Below are 22493 nucleotides of genomic sequence, written 5' to 3' on the forward strand. Positions count from 1 at the left end.
AGATGCAGTAATAAACTTAAACTTCACCACAAAGTTTTATGTGCTGTAACAGAAGACTTGCTATTTTGGGACTTGGAAAATTCATGGGCTGGAGCTCACAGGAATGCAACCAGTTCTCAGGGACAGTGTAATTTACATAAATACTTTCTGGAATTAATCAAGCATGCATGCTTATAAACATTGAGAATGCTGAACAAATAGCTTAAGAAATTGTCCTCTATTATCACTTACTCCTAAGTGACCCATTTAAAAATATTTAAGGAAAAAAGCCATTTAACTGTCTCCCCCTATATATTGTGGTACAAATTTAGTGGGGCTTTTAATAAATATTAGTGCTTGTTATCTGCAGCAGGGTCCATAGGAATCAGATGGGTCGTGTGGCAAATAGCAGGTGCTAACCTTTAGTAAAAGACTACTACTACTTAACATTTCTAAAGCGCTACTAGGGTTACGCAGCGCTGTACAGTTTAACGAAGAAGGACAGTCCCTGCTCAAAGGAGCTTACAATCTAAAGGATGAAATGTCAAGTTGGGGCAGTCTAGATTTCCTGAATAGAGGTATAATGGTTGGGTGCCAAATGCGACATTGAAGAGGTGTGCTTTGAGCAAGGATTTGAAGATGGGCAAGGAGGGGGCTTGAAGTATGGTCTCAGGGAGTTTATTCCAAGCATAGGGTGAGGCGAGGCACAAAGGGCGGAGCCTGGAGTTGGCGGTGGAGGAGAAGGGTACTGAGAGGAGGGATTTGTCCTGTGAGCGGAGGTTTCGGGTAGAAACGTAAGGGGAGATGAGGGTAGAGAGGTAACGAGGGGCTGCAGATCGAGTGCATTTGTAGGTTAGTAGGAGAAGCTTGAACTATATGCGTACCTGATCGGAAGCCAGTGAAGTGACTTGAGGAGAGGGGTGATATGAGAATATCGGTCCAGACGGAAGATAAGACATGCAGCAGAGTTCTGAACGGATTGAAGGGGGGATAGATGGCTAAGTGGGAGGCCGGTGAGGAGTAGGTTGCAGTAGTCAAGGTGAGAGGTAATGAGAGAGTGGATGAGAGTTCGGGTGGTGTGTTCAGATAGGAAAGGGCGAATTTTGCTGAAAGACCCCCTTAGCCCTATTTGGAAATTAACAGCATATGCAAACCAAATGTTGGCAACGGTGCATTTTTTGCTAAATTTTCTTCCAGTTCATATCTTATATATTTTCCCTTATTTGTTGTATGTTTGTGGCCAACGGCATGCATTAATGGCTTCTTGTAACGGTATGACCAGGTAAAAGTGCACCCGTGACATGATGGCGTGTATTTTGCTGGTGGGCATGCATAGAGGTAGAGTTTAGCTGGAGCACAGAATTTGAAAGTAGTAGTGTAGATGATAAAATATGCTAATTTATGTCCTTACTTAGGGGTCCTTTTACTAAGGCGCGTAGGCGCCTACACGCGTCCAACACAGGTCAATTTGTAACTACTGCCCGGCTACCATGAGCCCCGGGCGGTAATTCCATTTTTTTTTATGTGCGAATGGAGTTACAGAATAGGATCTAATAGTGCTTAACTTGTGCACCGGCATTTACACCAGGTTTCAGCAAGCGTGTCTGGCACCCAAAGCTTAGGCGCAGGATATTTAGGGTGTGTGCCCTTTATAAGAGTAGTGCTTAGTTCTAAACCTTTTTGGGATATGTGTAAGCACTTATCAATAGAGCACAAATTTCAAGAGGACTGAGAAAAGCTAAAAGAAGAAACCAATGAGGGAGGAGTGTCAGCCTTCATGGTTTTTAAAAATTAGAATCACAACCTTGAACCTGATCAGCCAGTATAATGGAAGCCAATGCAAATTCCTCAAAGCTAGAGTCCATCTAGCCCAGTGTCCTGTTTCCAACAGTGGCCAATCCAGGTCACAAGTACCTGGCAGAAACCCAAACAATAGCAACATTCCATGTAGAACCCCAAAGAAGAGCAAGATTCCATTCAGAATCTGAAATAGTAGCAACATTCCATGTAGAACCCCAAAGAGTAGCAACATCCTATGCTATCAATCCCAGGGCAAGCAGTGGCTTCCCCATGTCTGTCTCAATAGCAGACTATGGCCTTTTCCTCCAGGAACTTGTCCAAACTTTTTTATACCCAGACACATTAACTGCTGTTACCAGTACACTGGAAACCAATGCAAATTCCTCAATTTTAGATTTTTAGAATGGAGCAATATTGCAACATATAAAAACAACTGTTTTCATATTTTGCAATGTTGCTTCAGACATTTAATTAGACGCATTCTTCAGTAACTATATTAGAAATGCATCATCATGCATTTCATACCTCATTATTGTTTTTACAGGGGACCGTTTCTTTCCATTCCATTAATGGTAATGATGATCTACCGTTATCCTTTTTGATACAGTCACTATCATACATAACTGTATTTCATTTTTCATGATTGGTATAATCTGCACAGCCAATTGAGTCATAATTATTCTATTTGCACTACGGAGTTTATGCAAATGCATTTTGCTTTGACATCACTAAACACAGTGTGAAGTATCGATCAACCTTACAGCACATCATACATACGCAGGCGTCTTCCCTTTTTATTGACCATGCATATCTCTGCAATCTACATCATACATTTTACTTCATAGTTCTTGTCAAGTGCACAATCTTTTAGTGTCGGACACACGATAGAAGTATTCATCAATACATAATCGATAGCATTGTCTGGCCTGTTATGTTTCATTGGTCAGTTATACACCATCAACTTACATTTTCACTCATAAGCAAATGCTGCTATTTTATGCCAACTCTGTAAACCTTCCCTTTGAAGATCGTTATTCATTCTTTGACTATTTTTTGTTCAAATATTTGTTTATTCCGTGTGCTGCAGTTACGAGTTTACTTTGAAGAGCTTGCTCTCGATTTTTAGTTACGGCCACATATTTATTTCAACAATAGCACAATGGTTGTGCAGTGCCTTATACACTCTAGAGGTATATGTTCAAAAAAATCCGCAATCAAGCGGAGAACTCGAACGCTCCACGGGAAAACACAGATATGGGTAAAAAGTGGGATGTTTGACCACGGAAATACAAATCCTGGAGACAATATCATAAAAACTTCTTTATTGAAGAAAAGACTCGACACAACTGTTGTGTTTCGGCCTACAGGCCTGCATCAGGAGTCGCTATGACGTAGCGTATATGAATCTGAAATGCCTGAAACACGATTACAAAAGTGGTCTTGAAAAAGACCCGCTACGGACAAGCTTACCACGAAAGGTCTTTTTCAAGACCACTTTTGTAATGTAGCCAATCACTTTACGTTTGGTTCGTCACACGGACCAAATCGTGTTTCAGGCATTTCAGATTCATATAATATCTCGCTGTGTACGATTTTCTATTGCTAAGTTTAAACACTGTCCTTTGATGCATTAACATCTTTTGGCGAGTCACTATTATTTTATTATTCACTCTATTTACATCATATTGGAGGAGTGGCCTAGTGGTTAGGGTGGTGGACTTTGGTCCTGGGGAACTGAGGAACTGGGTTCGATTCCCACTTCAGGCACAGGCAGCTCCTTGTGACTCTGGGCAAGTCACTTAACCCTCCATTGCCCCATGTAAGCCGCATTGAGCCTGCCATGAGTGGGAAAGCGCAGGGTACAAATGTAACAAAAATAAAATAGATACTATTGGAGATTCTACATGGAATGTTAAATGTTGCTATTCCACTAGCAACATTCCATGTAGAAGGCTGCGCAGGCTTCTGTTTCTGTGAGTCAGACTCACAGAAGCAGAAGCCTGCGCAGCCACATTGGTGATCTGCAAGGGCCAACCTCTACATGGAATGTTGAAATAGCAACATTCCATATAGAATCTCAAATATTAGCAACAGTGGAGGAGTGGCCTAGTGGTTAGGGTGGTGGACTTTGGTCCTGGGGAACTGAGGAACTGAGTTCAATTCCCGGCACAGGCAGCTCCTTGTGACTCTGGGCAAGTCACTTAACCCTCCATTGCCTGCCGCATTGAGCCTGCCATGAGTGGGAAAGCGCAGGGTACAAATGTAACAAAAATAAAAAAATATGTTTGTTTTTTTAACTTACTTTGAAGCATCAAATTCACATACTAAACTTTTTACATGTGTATTGGGTATTGTATGCTTTTGCCATCTCCACCTTCACACTCCCTTTACTAGCTTTCATGATGCAGTGAGTGAAGTTTGAATCTGAGCATATTTCTCACATTTATATCTTTATATTGTGTCGTATAGTAATTCTTTATATACGAGTTTGTTTTTGTTTTATTTTTTTAATGCTGGCTATCATATGCTTAAAGATATTTTTGCTGAATTTTGAGTGCCATTTATAGAATCCCCACCCCCCCTTAATGAAGTGCTACATTTAGGCATGCACCATTACACCTGCTATTGACATGGAATAAGTGGGTGTGCATTAATATTAGCTAGATTCTTCAATTAATATATTCCTTTGGAAACATACCCCACCTGCATCTCTTAAAAAACTCAAACTTAGTAAAGACAAAGGTGGCATTAACCTATCAGATTTTACACAATATCATTCTGCTTTTAGACTTTCCCAAACTTTACTTTGGTTTCAGAAAGACTTGGGTTACGATACGCCTAGATGGCTATCCTTTCAAGCCTCATTACTGCACCCATGTCCATTACACCTTCTTCCATTGATGGGCAAATTCCATTATTCTAAATCCCTCTGTATAGTAAAAGCTTCTGGATATATAATACATGAATTTCGTAAGAGTATTAATATGCAAATACATTCATTGGATGATGTACCACTTTGGCATAATACAAAGTTTGATTCCACTTGCATATTGCACTCAAGAGTCACAATGGAAGAATAAAGGGATATGGTGCTTATCACAGGTATTTATTAATGGTACTTTACTTTCCCAAGATGCTCTAGCATTATTATTTAAATTACCACTAATGCACTCCAATTTATGGAAACAGATTCTTTCTTATATATCTTCTTTTCGGTCCCTTTTAAACCTTAAGGCTTCTACATCAGAATTCGCATCCCTGTCAGGCTTATTTTCGAAAGAGAAAGACGCCCATATTTTGACCCAAATCGGGAGATGGGCGCCTTTCTCTCATGGGCGCCCAAATCGGTATAATCGAAAGCCGATTTTGGGCGCCTCCAACTGCAGTCTGTCGCGGTAACGGACAAAGTTGATGGGGGCGTGTCGGAGGCATGGTGAAGGCGGGACTGGGGCGTGTTTATCGGCCGAGGAGAGATGGGCGCGCTCGGCCGATAATGGAAAAAAGAAGGGCGCCAAAAGCAAGAATTTGGGTCACTTTTTCTGGACCCTTTTTTTTCACGAACAAGTCCCCAAAAAGTGCCCCAACTGCCAGGATGACCACCGGAAGGAATCAGGGATGTCCTCCCCTGACTCCCCCAGTGGTCACTAACCCCCTCCCACCCCAAAAAAACAACTTAAAAAACTTTTTTTGCCAGCCTGTATGCTAGCCTCAAATGTCATACCCAGCTCCATCACAGCAGTTGTATGCAGGTCCCTGGAGCAGTTGTTAGTGGGTGCAGTGGACTTCAGGCAGGTGGACCCAGGCCCATCCCCCCTACCTGTTATACTTGTGCTGGTAAATGGGAGCCCTCCAAACCGCCCCCAAAACCCACTGTACCCACATCTAGGTGCCCCCTTCAGCCAAAAGTGCTATGGTAATGGTGTAGAGTTCTGGGGAGTGGGTTTTGGGGGGGATTTGGGGGGCTCAGCACCCAAAGTAAGGGAGCTATGGACTTGGGAGGTATTTTAAAATTTTTTTTAATTGTTACAAGTGCCCCCTAGGGTGCCCGGTTGGTGTCCTGGCATGTGAGGGGGACCAGTGCACTACGAATCCTGGCCCCTCCCACGACCAAATGCCTTGGATTTATTCATTTTTGAGCTGGGCGCCTTCGGTTTCCATTATTGCTGAAAACTGATACCGTCCAGCTCAAATCCGATGCATTTGCCCGGCACCAACCGTATTATCGAAACAAAAGATGGATGCCCATCTTTTTCGAAAATACGGTCTGGCCCGCCCCTTCACAGACCCTTCCTCGGAGATAGACGCCCATGGAGATGGGCGTTTGCGGTCGATTATGCCCCTCTATGTCAACAAATAATAATGGGGAAAAAAGCACGTCTACTTTGTATAATAAAATGCATGATTTATCTAACAATTGCATAAATATTTTGGAATCATACTGGGAGAAAGAACTAGGCTTGTGCTCATCTAAACTTGATTGGCCTAAAGTCTGGTCTAAGGCTCTAACACCCACAAAATCAGCGGCAATATATCAATCATCTTATTTTACTTTCCATAAAGCATACTGGACCCCATATCGAATAGCCAAAATTAGAAATGTATCTAAATTGGAGGATCTATACTGGTCTTGTTCAGAGGAAACTGTTTCTTTATCCCATATGATTTATTTCTGCAAAAATGTTAAAGCTTATTGGAATTATATATGGAACAGAATGGTTGTAATATTTGACCTTCCCAGAGATCTGGATATTTCTTACAAAGAGGGGCATAATCGAACGGCGCCGGCCAAATCGATGGCCGGCCATCTTCGGGGCTGGCTCAGCGAGCGGGCGGAACCAAATACGCTTGGTGCCGGCCAAATCGCTCGCCGGGTTTAGAACAGGATTGCCGGCGGATCGCCGGTTTAGATGAGATGGCCAGCTCCGATTTTCAGCCATAATGGAAACCGGACCCGGCCATCTCAAATCCGGTGAAATGCAAGGCATTTGGCCGTGGGAGGAGCCAGCATTTGTAGTGCACTGGCCCCCCTGATATGCCAGGACACCAACTGGGCACCCTAGGGGGCACTTAAAAAATCTTTAAAAAAAAAAATTAGCTTCTAGGTGCATAGCACCCTTCCCTTGTGTGCTGAGCCCCCCAAATCCCCCCCCAAAACCCACTGCCCACAAGTCTACACCATTACCATAGCCCTAAGGGGTGAATGGGGGCACCTACATGTGGGTACAGTGGGTTTAGGGTTTTTTTTGGAGGGCTCAACATTAACCACCACAAGTGTAACAGGTAGGGGGGAATGGCCCTGGGTCCACCTGCCTGAAGTGCAGTGCACCCACTAAAAACTGCTCCAGGGACCTGCATACTCCTGTCAGGGAGTTGGGTATGACATTTGAGGCTGGCATACAGGCTGGCAAAAATGTTTTAATTGTTTTTTTTGTGTGGGAGGAGGTTGGCGACCACTGGGGGAGTAAGGGGAGGTGATCCCCGCTTCCCTCCGGTGGTCATCTGGTCAGTTGGGGCTCTTTTTTGGGACTTGGTCCTAAAAATACATGGACCAAGTCCGGCCGGGGAGACGGCCTCTTTTTTTCCATTATAAGGCAAAGCCGGCCATCTCGTACCCCCACGCCCCTGTCCCGCCCCGTCCTGCCTTCGTTACCCTCCCAATACGCCTCCTTGAAGGTTGGCCGGCGCCGTGACAAAACAGCAGTTGAAGCCGGCCAAAAACAGCTTTTGATAATACCGATTTGGCCGGAATCAGGAGATCGCCGGCCATCTCCCTATTTATGTCGGAAGATCGCCGGCGATCCCTTTCGAAAATAAGCCTGAAAACCATAATTCTACGGGCCTCCAACCCAGACATTACAATACCAGATGATCAACAAAAACTGTTCAACACTATGATAGCAGTTGCTCTCCATCATATCATATGCAATTGAATGGACAACTTGCAACTAAACTTTATGGAATGGTGAAGCCATCTGTATCCTATATAATAAAACGCACCTCCAACATTCTGAAGCTGACTGCATGGCTGAGGCATTCCTGCTCTCTGTATCCATCTCCTGAATTGACATCACGTACTTCCGGGTTCGTCACAAGCAGAAGTGACCAACCACATGAGGTTTCTCGGCTTCAGAATGTTGGAGGTGCATTCTATTAAATAGGATTGGTCAGTTCCTTGAAGCATAGCCAGAGCTCAGCGTCCTGCACAGTAACGCTCAGACACCAGAGAGAGAGGGGGGGGCTGACACCAGAGAGGGAGGGAGGGGGGCCTGACACCATAGGTGGGAGAGGTATCTCTGTCACACACACACACACTCTCTCTCTCTCTCTCTCTCTCTCTCTCTCTCTCTCTCTCTCGCAGTCAATGTCTTTCTCTCACTCTCACACACTGTCTCTCACATACTCTATGTCTTACACTGTATCACATTCACTCTCTATGTGTCACACAGTCACTCACACACTCTCTTGGTCTCATACACTCAGTCTCAGAGAGTCTGTGTCTCACACACACACTCTCTCTCGCACACACTGTATCTGTGTGAAACACACACTCTCTCACACTGTGTCTCACATACGCACTTGCACACACTCTCATTCTCACACACACGCTCTCTCTCTCACAGACACACTCGCACCCAGACTCACTCTCTCTCTCTCACACACGCACACTCGTACATTCACTCTCTCTCTCACACACAGTCACTCTCACATACACTCTCTCAAACATACTCCCAGGAAAACCTTGTTAGCGCCCGTTTCATTTGTGTCAGAAACGGGTCTTTTTTACTAGTGTAATAAGAAAATATGAAGCTGCTCAGGCTCTCAAGCAACATACACTTCAATCGTCATTAAAGATTTGGGTACCATTAGACTCATACTGTGCTAATATCAGCACCTGGACTCAGGCTACTATAACTTAAATACAATGATCACCTTTACTATTATTATCTTATAGATCTCCTGGGCTTTAAACAAGCAGTAAATGTATTTTCACACCAACTATAATGGATGCTTTATTTTTTCTTTATATATATATATATATATATAAAGCACGTTAATGCCAACTTATGCTAGCATTCTATCATGGAATCCAGGTGGCCAGATTCCATTATAGAATTTGATTATAACTTGTAGCGTCCTTTATAGAATTGTCCCTTAATTTGATCATAGCGGAGGAAAAGATTTCAGAATTTTCTAGAGCAACCTACTTGTTTATTGTAATGTCGTTTTGTCTCTAAAATTGTTCTTTCTTTATTTCGTAAATACAAAAAAAGAGATGACATATCCAAATCATGCCTCTCTTGCCCCAAGCTTCTGTCCCCAGGAACATCAACTGAAGGAGCAATGGAGAAGTGAGTGGTACTCACCTGGACTAGATGAGACTCCTGTGGGGTCAGACCACTGATATCCTTGCCCAGTCTCTGTGGTTCCCCACAAGATCAGAGAGCCAGTGGCATAGGAAGGGGGGGCGGGAGGGGCGGTCCGCCCCGGGTGCACGCGCTCGGGGGGTGCCGGCCCCGCTGGTTCCCTGCTCTCTCTGCCCCCTTCCTGTTCCGGGGCAGAGAGAGCAGGGAACCAGCGGGGCCGACGCAGCTCCGAGTGACGTGCACTCGGGCAGTGTTGCCAGGTGGGCGGTTTTACCGCCCAATTGGGCGGTTTTCCGCGACCCGCCGTGGGACATTTTTGCCCGCGGCGGTTGCGGTTTTTTGGGCTGCTTTTTGGTCTTTTGGGCTGTTTTTTGGGCGTTTTTTTTTCGGCCGCAGGGGGCGGGGTTAGTGACGTTTTGGGCGGGGTTAGTGACATTTTGGGCAGGGCCGATGACGGGGGAGGCGGGGCCGATGACGGCGGGGGCGGGGGTGATGACGCGGGGGTGGGGGTGTCAGGGGCGGGGTTTGAGTTTGGGCGGGTTTTGGGCTGAATTTAGGCTGGTTTGGGTGGGAAAAAAATTTTCCACCTGGCAACCCTGCACTTGGGGCAGATTGGCCCTCCCGCAGGTCAGAATGCGGTCCGGGGGGGGGGGGGGTGCGCAGCGGCGACCCACCCCGGGTTCCATTAGCCCTAGCTACAGCACTGCAGAGAGCACAGCAGAAAACAGTTCTGTGACATCTCTTTCATGGCCATCTTGATCCTCGCAATGTTTTCTTTTGACACGTATATCCATATTGACAAAAAGATTAGGGTTCTGTATGTAAAAACAGATGAAATTAAATTGGTAAACTACAGGTTTATTCAGATAAGATACATTTACAAATTCAAATATCATAAAGACAAAGGACATATTTGTTGCTATGGAACATTATTCAAAGTAATATATTTATTCCTTTTATTTCCTTGTGGATATGGATCTATTATCTTATCAGATGAATGTAATGATTTACTAAACTGCCTGCTGACTGCTTTTACATGTGATTAGAACGTGGCTTCCCGTATGCTTTCTGCTGGTTTCCCATGTGGATCTCTTTGTCTGCCAGATCAAATATTTAGAATCTAAATAGAAAAAAAAAAATTGAGAAAAGAACATGCTTATGAATTATCACTGTGATGCAGACTGACGGTAAAACTCAACACGGTATGTGTGCCATGCTCACAAATGCTTGTTAAACTATGGCTTGTGCTACAATTTTGGTTTATGTCAAAGGGGAGAGGGGAGCGAAGTTATCAACATGGGCCCCTCCCTACCTCTCAACCCTCATCTCCCCTTACGTTCCTACCCGTAACCTCCGCTCTCAAGACAAATCCCTCCTTTCAGTACCCTTCTCCACCACCGCCAACTCCAGGCTCCGCACTTTCTGCCTCGCCTCACCCCACGCGTGGAACAAACTCCCCGAGCCCATACGCCAGGCCCCCTCCCTGCCCATCTTCAAATCTCTGCTTAAAGCCCACCTCTTCAATGTCGCTTTCGGCAACTAACCTCTACACCTCTACACCCCAGGAAAGCTAGACTGCCCCAACTTGACATTTCGTTCTTTAGATTGTAAGCTCCTTTGAGCAGGGACTGTCCTTCTTGGTTTATTTTGTACAACGCTGCATAACCCTAGTAGCGCTCTAGAAATGTTAAGTAGTAGTAGTAGTAGTAGTAGTATTTTACTGTTAACCTCAGTTCCTAGTAACTAGAGCATCAATACTAAGCCGTCAATGGTGAACATTTTGCTCATGGCGTTATTCCCGGATAATTCAAAGCCAGAACCTGTGTGGGCTTTGGGTTTTGAATATTCGGTCATTTTTACGCTGGCTAGCACATAGTCACTTGTCGATATATATATATATATATATTTTTTTTTTTTTTGTTACATTTGTACCCTGCGCTTTCTCACTCATGGCAGGCTCAATGCCGCTTACATGGGGCAATGGAGGGTTAAGTGACTTGCCCAGAGTCACAAGGAGCTGCCTGTGCCTGAAGTGGGAATTGAACTCAGTTCCTCAGTTCCCCAGGACCAAAGTCCATCACCCTAACCACTAGGCCACTCCTCCACTGTTGCTACTATTTGCAGATCACCAATGTGGCCGCGCAGGCTTCTACATGGAATGTTGCTAGTGGAATAGCAACATTCCATGTAGAATCTCCAATAGTAGCAATGTTGCTAGTGGAATAGCAACATTCCATGTAGAATCTCCAATAGTAGCAACATTCCATGTAGAATCTCCAATAGTATCTATTTTATTTTTGTTACATTTGTATCCTGCGCTTTCCCACTCATGGCAGGCTCAATGCGGCTTACATGGGGCAATGGAGTGTTAAGTGACTTGCCCAGAGTCACAAGGAGCTGCCTGTGCCTGAAGTGGGAATCAAACTCAGTTCCTCAGTTCCCCAGGACCAAAGTCCACCACCCTTAACCCTTATTGAACACTTAACAGCCATGGGTTTACCCTATAAACATAGGACAGACATTTATGGGCCCCATTTATGCGAAAACCCTAAGAACACAAGAATAGCCATACTGGGTCAGGCCAATTTATTTGTTTAAAGCATTTATAAACCTCTCTATCCAATCACACTAGGTGCTGTACAACACAGGAATGTTCATGGTCATTAGCCTCAAGACAGTACATATTTAAAAACAAACACAGCAACTAAGTAAGCAGCCCTCTACATCGCAACTCCAAACGCTTGAGTAAAAAAAGAGTGATTTTAAGTGCTTCCTGAATTTCACAATGGAATGTACCACTCGCAATTCCACTGGCAATGTATTCCAAATCGAGGTGCCAGCTATTTGAAGCATTACAGATTGATTGGCCTCAATCTGACACTTCGAAATGAAGGGATATCGAAGATGAATTTCAAAAGGGCTGATAAAAACTAAAAGAATAACCAATGAGGGAGGAGTGTCAGCCTTCAAGGCTTTAAAAATCAGACTCAGAACCTTGAACCTGATCCGCCAGTATACTGGAAGCCAGTGCAAATCCCGCAAAGCTAGAGTCCATCTAGCCCAGTATCCTTTTTCCAACAGTGGCCAATCCAGGTCACAAGTACCTGGCAGAAACTCAAATAGTAGCAACAACCCATGCTACAAATCCCAGGGTAAGCAGTGGCTTCCCCATATCTGTCTGATAGAGTACTGATAGAATTGAACTTGCGGAACTATTGTTAATAATATGTAATTTATCTTTAAAATCGAGCATGGTGCCAGAAGATTGGTTGACCAGTGTAACGTCAATTTTTTAAAAAGGTTCCAGGGGAGATGCAGGAAATCATAGACCGGTGAGCCTGACGTTGGTAACGGGCAAAATGGTAGAGACTTATAAAGAACAAACTTATAGAGCATATTCAAAAGCATGGGTTAATGAGACAAAGCCAACATGGATTTTGTTAAGGGAACTCTTGCCTCACCAATCTATTATATTTCATTGAAGGGGTGAACAAACATGGATAAAGGTGAGCCTTTATCCATGTTTGTTCACCCCTTCAATGAAATATAATAGATTGGTGAGGCAAGAGTTCCCTTCACAAAATCCATGTTAACTTCGTCTCATTAACCCATGCTTGCAGTATCAGCTTCGCCTGTATCGGTGCCGGTGTGGTGACTGCTTCGGCGACCACCCGAATTGACTCCCCGGCGTCGTCGATAGAGGGAGCTTCATTGCCGCCGGTGCGGGAGTCGTTCAAATATTTGAAAGGTATTAATCCGCAAACGAACATTTTCCGGAGATGGGAAGGTGGTATAACGAGAGGACATGAAATGAGATTGAAGGGGGGCAGACTCAAGGAAAAATGTCAGGAAGTATTTTTTCACGGAGAGAGTAGTGGATGCTTGGAATGCCCTCCCGCTGGAGGTGGTGGAAATGAAAACGGTAATGGAATTCAAACATGCGTGGGATAAGCATAAAGGAATCCTGTGCAGAAGGAATGGATCCTCAGGAGCTTAGTCAAGATCAGGAGGCGGGGCTGGTGGTAGGGAGGCGGGGATAGTGCTGGGCAGACTTATACGGTCTGTGCCAGAGCCGGTGGTGGGAAGCGGGACTGGTGGTTGGGAGGCAGGGATAGTGCTGGGCAGACTTATACGGTCTGTGCCAGAGCCGGTGGTTGGGAGGCGGGGCTGGTGGTTGGGAGGCGGGGATAGTGCAGGGCAGACTTGTACGGTCTGTGCCAGAGCCGGTGGTTGGGAGGCGGGGATGGTGCTGGGCAGGCTTGTGCGGTCTGTGCCCTGGGGAGCACGGGTGCAGGTCGGGATGGGGTATTCACAAAGAGTGGCACATGTGGGTTGTCTTGTTGGGCAGACTGGATGGACCGTGCGGGTCTTTTTCTGCCGTCATCTACTATGTTACTATGTATGTATGTTACTATAAAGGTGAGCCGGTTGATATTGTGTATCTTCTTAGTTCCCCTGGCAATCTTAGTTTAATCTTTTTGTATATCTGTCTATCCCTATACTGATGATTTTCTTCTATTTTGGCACACAAAGCCAGGGCTATTGATCTGCCCCCTTAACAATCCTATCTGGAAGCCACTGCAAACTGGTTAAAGGATAATTGACTTGTTCTTGACACCAAGAAGGCTGTCACCTGTTGGGTAACCAATCACACGCCTTTATCTTCCATTGTTCCAGTTTTCTTCTCTGCTCCCAGTTCAGTTTTGCTGATACTTGCATGTCTTTTACTGAACAGATCTTTTCTGTCCTTCGCACAGAATTCATGGCCTGTGGCAACTTTTTCTCCATTCACAGTTATTTGGATACGGATGCATTACATATTTTATACTATTCATATGTGACCTCGAGATTAGACTACCGTAATGTGATCTATGCGGGTCTCTCACAGTCTAACATTCAGAGGTTACGATCTTTACAAAATACAGCAGCTTAGTTTCTTTGTAGAGCTAAGCGCCATGATTATATTACTCCACTCTCTCACCAATTACACTGGCTTCCTGTTTTATTTAGAATCTTCTTTCTCCTGCTGAGATTCACTGGACGTCTACCCATAAAAGTGAATTCTTTTTCCTGGCACCTTTCCGTGGAATGGTTTGCCTCTGGGTCTTTGCTCCGAAACTTCATATAGGCAATTCAAGAATGATTTGAAAACACATTTTTTTTCAATTGATTTAAATACAGTGTAGCACTGATTAATTCAATCACAGCAGCAGACACAAGGACACAATGACTATGCCTATGGTCATGTCTTTCTTTTTTTAATTTTAAGTCCTGGATTAGTATCTTGTATGAATGTGTTCTTTCCAATTAATATCTGAGTTCTTTTCTTGCTATTGACGTATGAGACTAGCTCGCGCTTATAAATTGCTTAGACTTGGCATGTCCAAAAGTTTGTGATTAATAAAATTTTTTTAATAAGCATAAACCTAATGTGCTTGACTGGTTTATAGCCCGTCTGTCTCTATGCCTTGTACAGTAGCAGGTTAGAAAGTAGAGGTGCAGTTGCATCGTGCATCTGCAGGTCATTGGGAAGGGTTTGCTTATGGCACATGTTAAACTAACCCATACCCCCTACCCTGCATGCACACACATCCTTACACTAAATTATTCAGCCTCCACAAGCATCAAATGTTTATATAGAGATAATAGGAAATGCTGCTGGTGTATATTACATTGAAGACAGTAATTACTTGCAGGTTTGTCTAGCTAGACCCTCTCACCTGGGTGCTTACATAAAAACCTGTTAATGGTGACAGCTTTAAACTGTAAGTCATGAAGGCAGCAGCATAATAACAGCATAATATCTATCCAAGGACAGGCCAATCCACTGTACTTTTTGTCGAGTCAGAGCTAGAACCCTTAAATTATACACTGTGTAGTATCAGTCCTTTGGAGGTCATTTTTAAAATGCATTTTTGCATGTAAATAACAGAATTCATGCATAAAGGACCAGATTCTATATATGGCTCCAAAAGAATCGGCACCAACACCCCCCCCCCACACACACACACACTTAGTGCTATTCTATAAACCTCACCTAAAGTTAGGCAGAGTTTATAGAATATATCACAACAAGGAATATACAACACAACAATCTCTCTAAAATAACGGCAATTGGTACTTTCATAAAGACTATGGTTCTGTGAAGTGCATAGAATTTCTACTGTAAAGTGGGATCGGGGATCCCACTGTAAGAAGGCTGAACGTGTCTGACACTATTGGTCTCCCATGCCTTGAGACATCTATTTACAGCGAAACTCTGGTCAAAGTCGGTGTGACGGACCGACCACTTACACATTGTTTACCACACTTGAAGTTTAAGATAAGTAATTTCTCACTTTTCTTTGTGGATCCATCCAAAGTCAGTTCTGGGAAGTTAGCATTTTATACCTAAAGAAACAAGGGTTTTTTTTTGGTGCCAGTGATGATAAACAGCCCATTGATTTTCCTCAACCCTCATTTGGGTTGATGGTTGGGCTTCTTTCAGAGGCTTTTTCCCCTTATTCTTATTTAAAATTCTTTGCACGTCACAGAACTACAGTCTTATGAGAGTTTATAGAATATTCATAGAGTGGAGGAGTGGCCTAGTGGTTAGAGCACTGGTCTTGCAATCCAGAGGTGGCCAGTGCAAATCCCACTGCTGCTACTTGTGATCTTGGGCAAGTCACTTAACCCTCCATTGCCTCAGGTAGAAACTTAGATTGTACCTGAATATAACTCACCTTGAGCTACTACTGAAAAAGGTGTGAGCAAAATCCAAATAAATAGAGGCCATCCTGTGACTAAAATGTAGGTGCATCCATTTATGCCAACTAAAACCTGGTATAAATGCCCACATCTTATTTAAGTGCAGACCGGGCATATTCTGTAACAGTGTGTGTACATTTTCTGAAGGCCCACGACCCACCCATGCCCCTCCCATGTGATCCGCACATTAGAATTTATGCACACTACTTTACAGAATACACTTAGAAAGTTGCGCACGTTAATTCTAATTAGTGCCAATTAGTGCTAATAATTGCTTGTTAGCAGCCAATTATCAACGCTGATTAGCTTGTTATACAATTAAGTTGCATGCACAAATCAGCTATGTGTGCGGATTTGCACACGCAACTTTAGTCTCCTTTTGTAGAAGTTGGGGGAAAACTGCCTCTTACAAAGTTAATCCATGCATATTTTTATGCTACCTGGGTGTACGGTAGGAGGTTTCAGGGGAATATTTTGGGAAGAGTATGGGTTATGTTGCAACTCAGATGTACACTTTATAAGTACAGTCTTTATACAGTGGGGGAAATAAGTATTTGATCCCTTGCTGATTTTGTAAGTTTGCCCACTGACAAAGACATGAGCAGCCCATAATTGAAGGGTAGGTTATTGGTAACAGTGAGAGATAGCACATCACAAATTAAATCCGGAAAATCACATTGTGGAAAGTATATGAATTTATTTGCATTCTGCAGAGGGAAATAAGTATTTAATCCCTCTGGCAAACAAGACCTAATACTTGGTGGCAAAACCCTTGTTGGCAAGCACAGCGGTCAGACGTCTTCTGTAGTTGATGATGAGGTTTGCACACATGTCAGGAGGAATTTTGGTCCACTCCTCTTTGCAGATCATCTCTAAATCATTAAGAGTTCTGGGCTGTCGCTTGGCAACTCGCATCTTCAGCTCCCTCCATAAGTTTTCAATGGGATTAAGGTCTGGTGACTGGCTAGGCCACTCCATGACCCTAATGTGCTTCTTCCTGAGCCACTCCTTTGTTGCCTTGGCTGTATGTTTTGGGTCATTGTCGTGCTGGAAGACCCAGCCACGACCCATTTTTAAGGCCCTGGCGGAGGGAAGGAGGTTGTCACTCAGAATTGTACGGTACATGGCCCCATCCATTCTCCCATTGATGCGGTGAAGTAGTCCTGTGCCCTTAGCAGAGAAACACCCCCAAAACATAACATTTCCACCTCCATGCTTGACAGTGGGGACGGTGTTCTTTGGGTCATAGGCAGCATTTCTCTTCCTCCAAACACGGCGAGTTGAGTTCATGCCAAAGAGCTCAATTTTTGTCTCATCTGACCACAGCACCTTCTCCCAATCACTCTCGGCATCATCCAGGTGTTCACTGGCAAACTTCAGACGGGCCGTCACATGTGCCTTCCGGAGCAGGGGGACCTTGCGGGCACTGCAGGATTGCAATCCGTTATGTCGTAATGTGTTACCAATGGTTTTCGTGGTGACAGTGGTCCCAGCTGCCTTGAGATCATTGACAAGTTCCCCCCTTGTAGTTGTAGGCTGATTTCTAACCTTCCTCATGATCAAGGATACCCCACGAGGTGAGATTTTGCGTGGAGCCCCAGATCTTTGTCGATTGACAGTCATTTTGTACTTCTTCCATTTTCTTACTATGGCACCAACAGTTGTCTCCTTCTCGCCCAGCGTCTTACTGATGGTTTTGTAGCCCATTCCAGCCTTGTGCAGGTGTATGATCTTGTCCCTGACATCCTTAGACAGCTCCTTGCTCTTGGCCATTTTGTAGAGGTTAGAGTCTGACTGATTCACTGAGTCTGTGGACAGGTGTCTTTCATACAGGTGACCATTGCCGACAGCTGTCTGTCATGCAGGTAATGAGTTGATTTGGAGCATCTACCTGGTCTGTAGGGGCCAGATCTCTTACTGGTTGGTGGGGGATCAAATACTTATTTCCCTCTGCAGAATGCAAATAAATTCATATACTTTCCACAATGTGATTTTCCGGATTTAATTTGTGATGTGCTATCTCTCACTGTTACCAATAACCTACCCTTCAATTATGGGCTGCTCATGTCTTTGTCAGTGGGCAAACTTACAAAATCAGCAAGGGATCAAATACTTATTTCCCCCACTGTACATGAACCTTTGCACCTGCTCCTGAGCTTTTCTTCGCCTATGTGTTTTTATAAAATAAGATACAAGCCTAAGGAACCTGCTCTGAAATTCTCATTTTGGGGAGCGATGTATAAATGATGCCCTCTTTCAGGTGCACTGATGCAATGCAGTGAGAGCCGATGCTATAACAGATTCTGGGCACTGAGCTTTCATTATGGAATCAAACAAATAAATGGCAAGTGACCGACTCACCTGCAAATGCGCAGTAGAGACTTCCCTCTCTGTCCCGCCCTCGCGTCACGATGTGATGACATCAGAGGGCGGAACAGAGAGGGAAGCGGAGTCGGACTGTCAGACGCTGCCGCTGGAGCCTGGAAACGAACATCGCTTGCACCTACCTCCACCCTCCCCCCATCCCCGCTCCCGCCCCCTCCATATCGGGCCTCCTGCACTGACCTGACAGCGCCTCTCACCTCCGTGTGGAAGCGCTGCAGGCAGCAGCAGAGCGATCTGCTGCTGCCTGCAGCGCTTCCACACGGAGGTGAGAGGTGCTGTCAGGTCAGTGCAGGGGGCCCGGCGAGGAGGGTAGCTGGAAATCTCGCCCGTTTTAACGGGCTTAACGGATAGTACTAGCATAACCAGACATCAGTGCACCTAATATTTATGCAGTTACATACATTGGCCTTAGACTTCGCATAACTGTGGTTGCATAAATGTGTAAGTTGTGTACATAAGTGGCAGCTCCATCCATACCCAACCATGTGAACTCCCCCTCTTGCATTTACATGCAATGCCCACTTACACACAACCTTGCTGCCACTTATGCATGTGTACTTAGGGAATTCTAATTCTGCGCCCAACTTTTGGCATGGAAACACATTCTAATGGATTCAGGGTGCTGAGATGGGGCTAAAATGGCAGATTGGCGAGGAAATACACGTACGCACTCAGTTACAGGATAGCGGCTAAGTGTATCTACATGCAACTGATTTGGTTGTAAAATGTGGGATATAAGTACATAAGTATTGCCATACTGGGAAAGACCAAAGGTCCATCGAGCCCAGCATCCTGTTTCCAACAGTGGCCAATCAAGGTCACAAATACCTGGCAGAAACCTAAACAATAGCAACATTCCATGTAGAACCCCAAAGAGTAGCAACATTCCATTCAGATTCTCAAATAGTAGCAACATTCCATGTAGAACCCCAAAGAGTAGCAAGATTCCATTCAGAATCTCAAATAGTAGCATAAGTACATAAGTATTGCCATACTGGGAAAGAGCAAAGGTCCATCGAGCCCAGCATCCTGTTTCCAACAGTGGCCAATCCAGGTCACAGATACCCGGAAAGATCCCCAAAATGTACAAAACATTTTATACTGCTTATCCAGAAATAGTGGATTTTCCCCAAGTACCAATAGATTGAAAATGGAAATTAAAGAGTGCACAGTGAATGTCTGTAAGATGATCTTAACAATAGATACAGTTGCCACATTATCCACATGATACAAATTATGTAGTATCAAGTCATTGTATAAATTATAGTTTACTGACACCCATAATTCAGGTAGTCATGGAGAATCATAAATTTCTATGAGCAGCTTACTAACAAAACAACTGCTAAAAACAGTATGATAATGCCCTACTGTGTACTGATTATTTCATTTAGGGACTTTAGATTTTTTATTGTTAGGCCACTAATTAATGTTCAACTAGTAAATAATAATCTCTAAAAGGGGGAGAAGGTGCCTGGAAAAATGTTCCTCTTCTGATTCGTACAACAGTTTCTAGCTAACATTAAGAGGTCAATATTCAGCTAGCTATTGTCTGAGTTTTACTGACCATCGCCAGCTTTCTTCCCGGATATTCAATGCCAGGCCACGCCTGGGGCGCTGGCATTTAATATCTGGGCATACATTGGTGGCTAAGGGCTCCTTTTACTATGCGGCGGTAAGCCCGACGCGGGCTTACTGCTCGCTATACAGAAAGTACCGCCGGGCAGCCCAGCGGTACTTCCCACCCCTAGCATGCCGTCATTTCCGGCGCTACAAATATTTATTTTTGTAGCGCCGGAGTGTACCCGGCGGTAATCAGGCAATGGCGTGCGCTGCCTGGCTACTGCCGGGTTAATGTGGTAGCCCTTACCGCCACCTCAATGGGTGGCGGTAAGGGCTCCCCCTGAAATGGCCACGTGGCTAGTGCTTTACTTGCTGCACGGCCATTTCCTGCAGGAAGGCGAGACTTCCCTTTTGCCAGCTGCGGTAAAAGGGGGCCCCAGCGCATGTACAGAACATTGCACCGATGCCAGCACCAGCTCCCTTTTGCCGCAGCTTGGTAAAAGGGGCCCTGAAATGGTTAAGACCCCTGTTTACAAACCCACACTAGCTGCTGGCTGTGCAGTACTGCCAACACAGACCATTCACTTTGAAAGGGCTGTGTCGGCAATGCCACGCGACTTTGTAAACAGGGGAGTAAATGCGTTATTCAGTACTTAACTGGGTATGATGAACTTTGTGTTTTATGCTGTCCTATTTATGTAGTTATCGTAACTGGCTAAGTGCTGACTCCGCCTCTGGAATACCCCCAAAGTAGCCAGTTTCAGTCAGGAATTTTCAGCAGCATTATCCGGTTAAGTTCCACTGAATATGCCCGGTTAGTCCTGGACAAGTGATTTAAATGGTCATGAGTCATTTAAATCATTTTGAATATTGACCCCTAAATTTGTAGTTGCTGTGTTAGTCCTGAACTGAGAAATAGAGAGCTAGTTCCTAAAAGCTAGTGAAAATGTACTTGGTCCAATGAAAATGAATAGGATTAAAAATATAGAGGTTGGTATCCAGAATGAGTTAACTAGTTATGAGATGTTCTTATCCGCTTAACTAATGCTGACTGGGCCCTGAGGGAATATTCAGCCTCCGTACCTGAATAGTGCTGCTAAATACCCCCTCCAACCACTAAATCTCAAACTAGCTATTGTGTGAGCAGATGGGGGGAGTTGGGGCAGAGTTCGCACTTAACTGGGTAAGTGCCTATATTCAGCCCTTAACCAAGTAAGTGAACTGGGCAAATAGGACCTTATAAATAGCAGTCCTAACTTTGTCCAGTTTAACTTATGGGCTGAATATCAACACTTAGACACCCTTTTACTAAGACGCGGTAGGGTAACGCATGGGTATTGCATGCTAAATCAACACTACTGCCAGGGTAGCACGGGTGCCCAGTGGTAATTCCAAAGTTGGCACACGCTGTTTCCCATGGTAGAGAACAATTTTCTACCGTGGGGGCGTTCCTGGCGGTAATCGGCAGAGCGGCCACATTGTTGCACGCTGCCTGATTACTTCACAAGTAGCACGTGAGCCCTTATCGCCAAGTAAATAGGTGATGGTGAGGCCTCAGGCAGTAAATATTTCGTAGTCTGGTACAGTCTTTGGTGCTAAGTCACAGACTACTGCAATGCACTTTACGCTGGCTGTAAAGAACAAATCATTAAGAAACTTCAAACAGCCCAAAACACTGCAGCCAGACTCATATTTGGTAAAAATAAATTCGAAAGTGCCACACCCTTAAGAGAAGAATTACATTGGCTCCCACTCAAGGAACGTATTGTGTTCAAGGTCTGCTGCTTGATTCATAAAATTATCTATGAAGATGCCCCGGTCTACATGTTAGATCTTATTGACCTACCACCCAGGAATATTAAAAGGTCTTCACGCACATTCCTAAATCTTCACTTCCCTAGCTGCAAAGGACTAAAATATAAGTTAATACATTCATCCAGTTTTTCTTATATAGGAACACAGCTTTGGAATGCATTACCACTTGATGTGAAAAAAATAAGTGACCTTATCAATTTTCGGAAATCACTGAAGACCTATCTCTTCAATAGAACATGTCATAACGACCCACCACCTGAACTCTAGTACATTACTGTTTTAATTGTTATTTCATTATCAGTCTTGTTATACCTAATGTTTTATTCCACCACGTTACTCATATTCTTGTGTTATTATTAATTGCATTTCTATTCAGCCATGGCAATAGCCAGGGCAGAGCAATGTAAGCCACATTGAGCCTGCAAATAGGTGGGAAAATGTGGGATAGAAATGCAACAAATAAATAAATAGCCATGCATTACTATTAATATTAGTGTACAACCATTTTCCACCCCGTTAAGAAAGGTCTTTTTTTTCTCACTGTGGCAAACAAAATGACCCAGCGTGCACCAATTTCACGCATCCAAACTAGCGCAGGCCACTTTTTACCGCAGATTAGTAAAAGGACCCCTTAACTAAGTGCCATCCATCAGTACATACCCAGATATTCAATGCCCGGACACGGCTCGACATTGAATATTCAGGCATAATCTTGGCTGTGGTGGTCAGTGTTTAAAGCAACACTGACTGCTGCCAGTTACATATTACCCCCATACTGCCTGTCTGTCTATCTTGTTTCAATTCATTATCCTTTATTTCTGTGTAGAAATAAATATAAACATG

At 44.2% G+C, this 22493-nt stretch overlaps 1 long non-coding RNA gene across 1 annotated transcript; it reads right to left on the reverse strand.

Moving 5' to 3' along the window:
* Positions 1-5461: 5461 nt before the first annotated feature.
* LOC115478774 lies at positions 5462-22274 on the reverse strand. Its single transcript, XR_003943572.1, has 3 exons — positions 22202-22274; positions 15851-15860; positions 5462-5474 (listed from the first exon to the last, which is right to left on the reverse strand). It is a non-coding gene; the product is annotated as an uncharacterized LOC115478774 (long non-coding RNA).
* Between the last annotated feature and the right edge of the window lie 219 nt (positions 22275-22493).

This window comes from Microcaecilia unicolor, chromosome 10, assembly GCF_901765095.1.
Source record: "Microcaecilia unicolor chromosome 10, aMicUni1.1, whole genome shotgun sequence".
NCBI classification, from domain to species: Eukaryota; Metazoa; Chordata; class Amphibia; order Gymnophiona; family Siphonopidae; genus Microcaecilia; species Microcaecilia unicolor.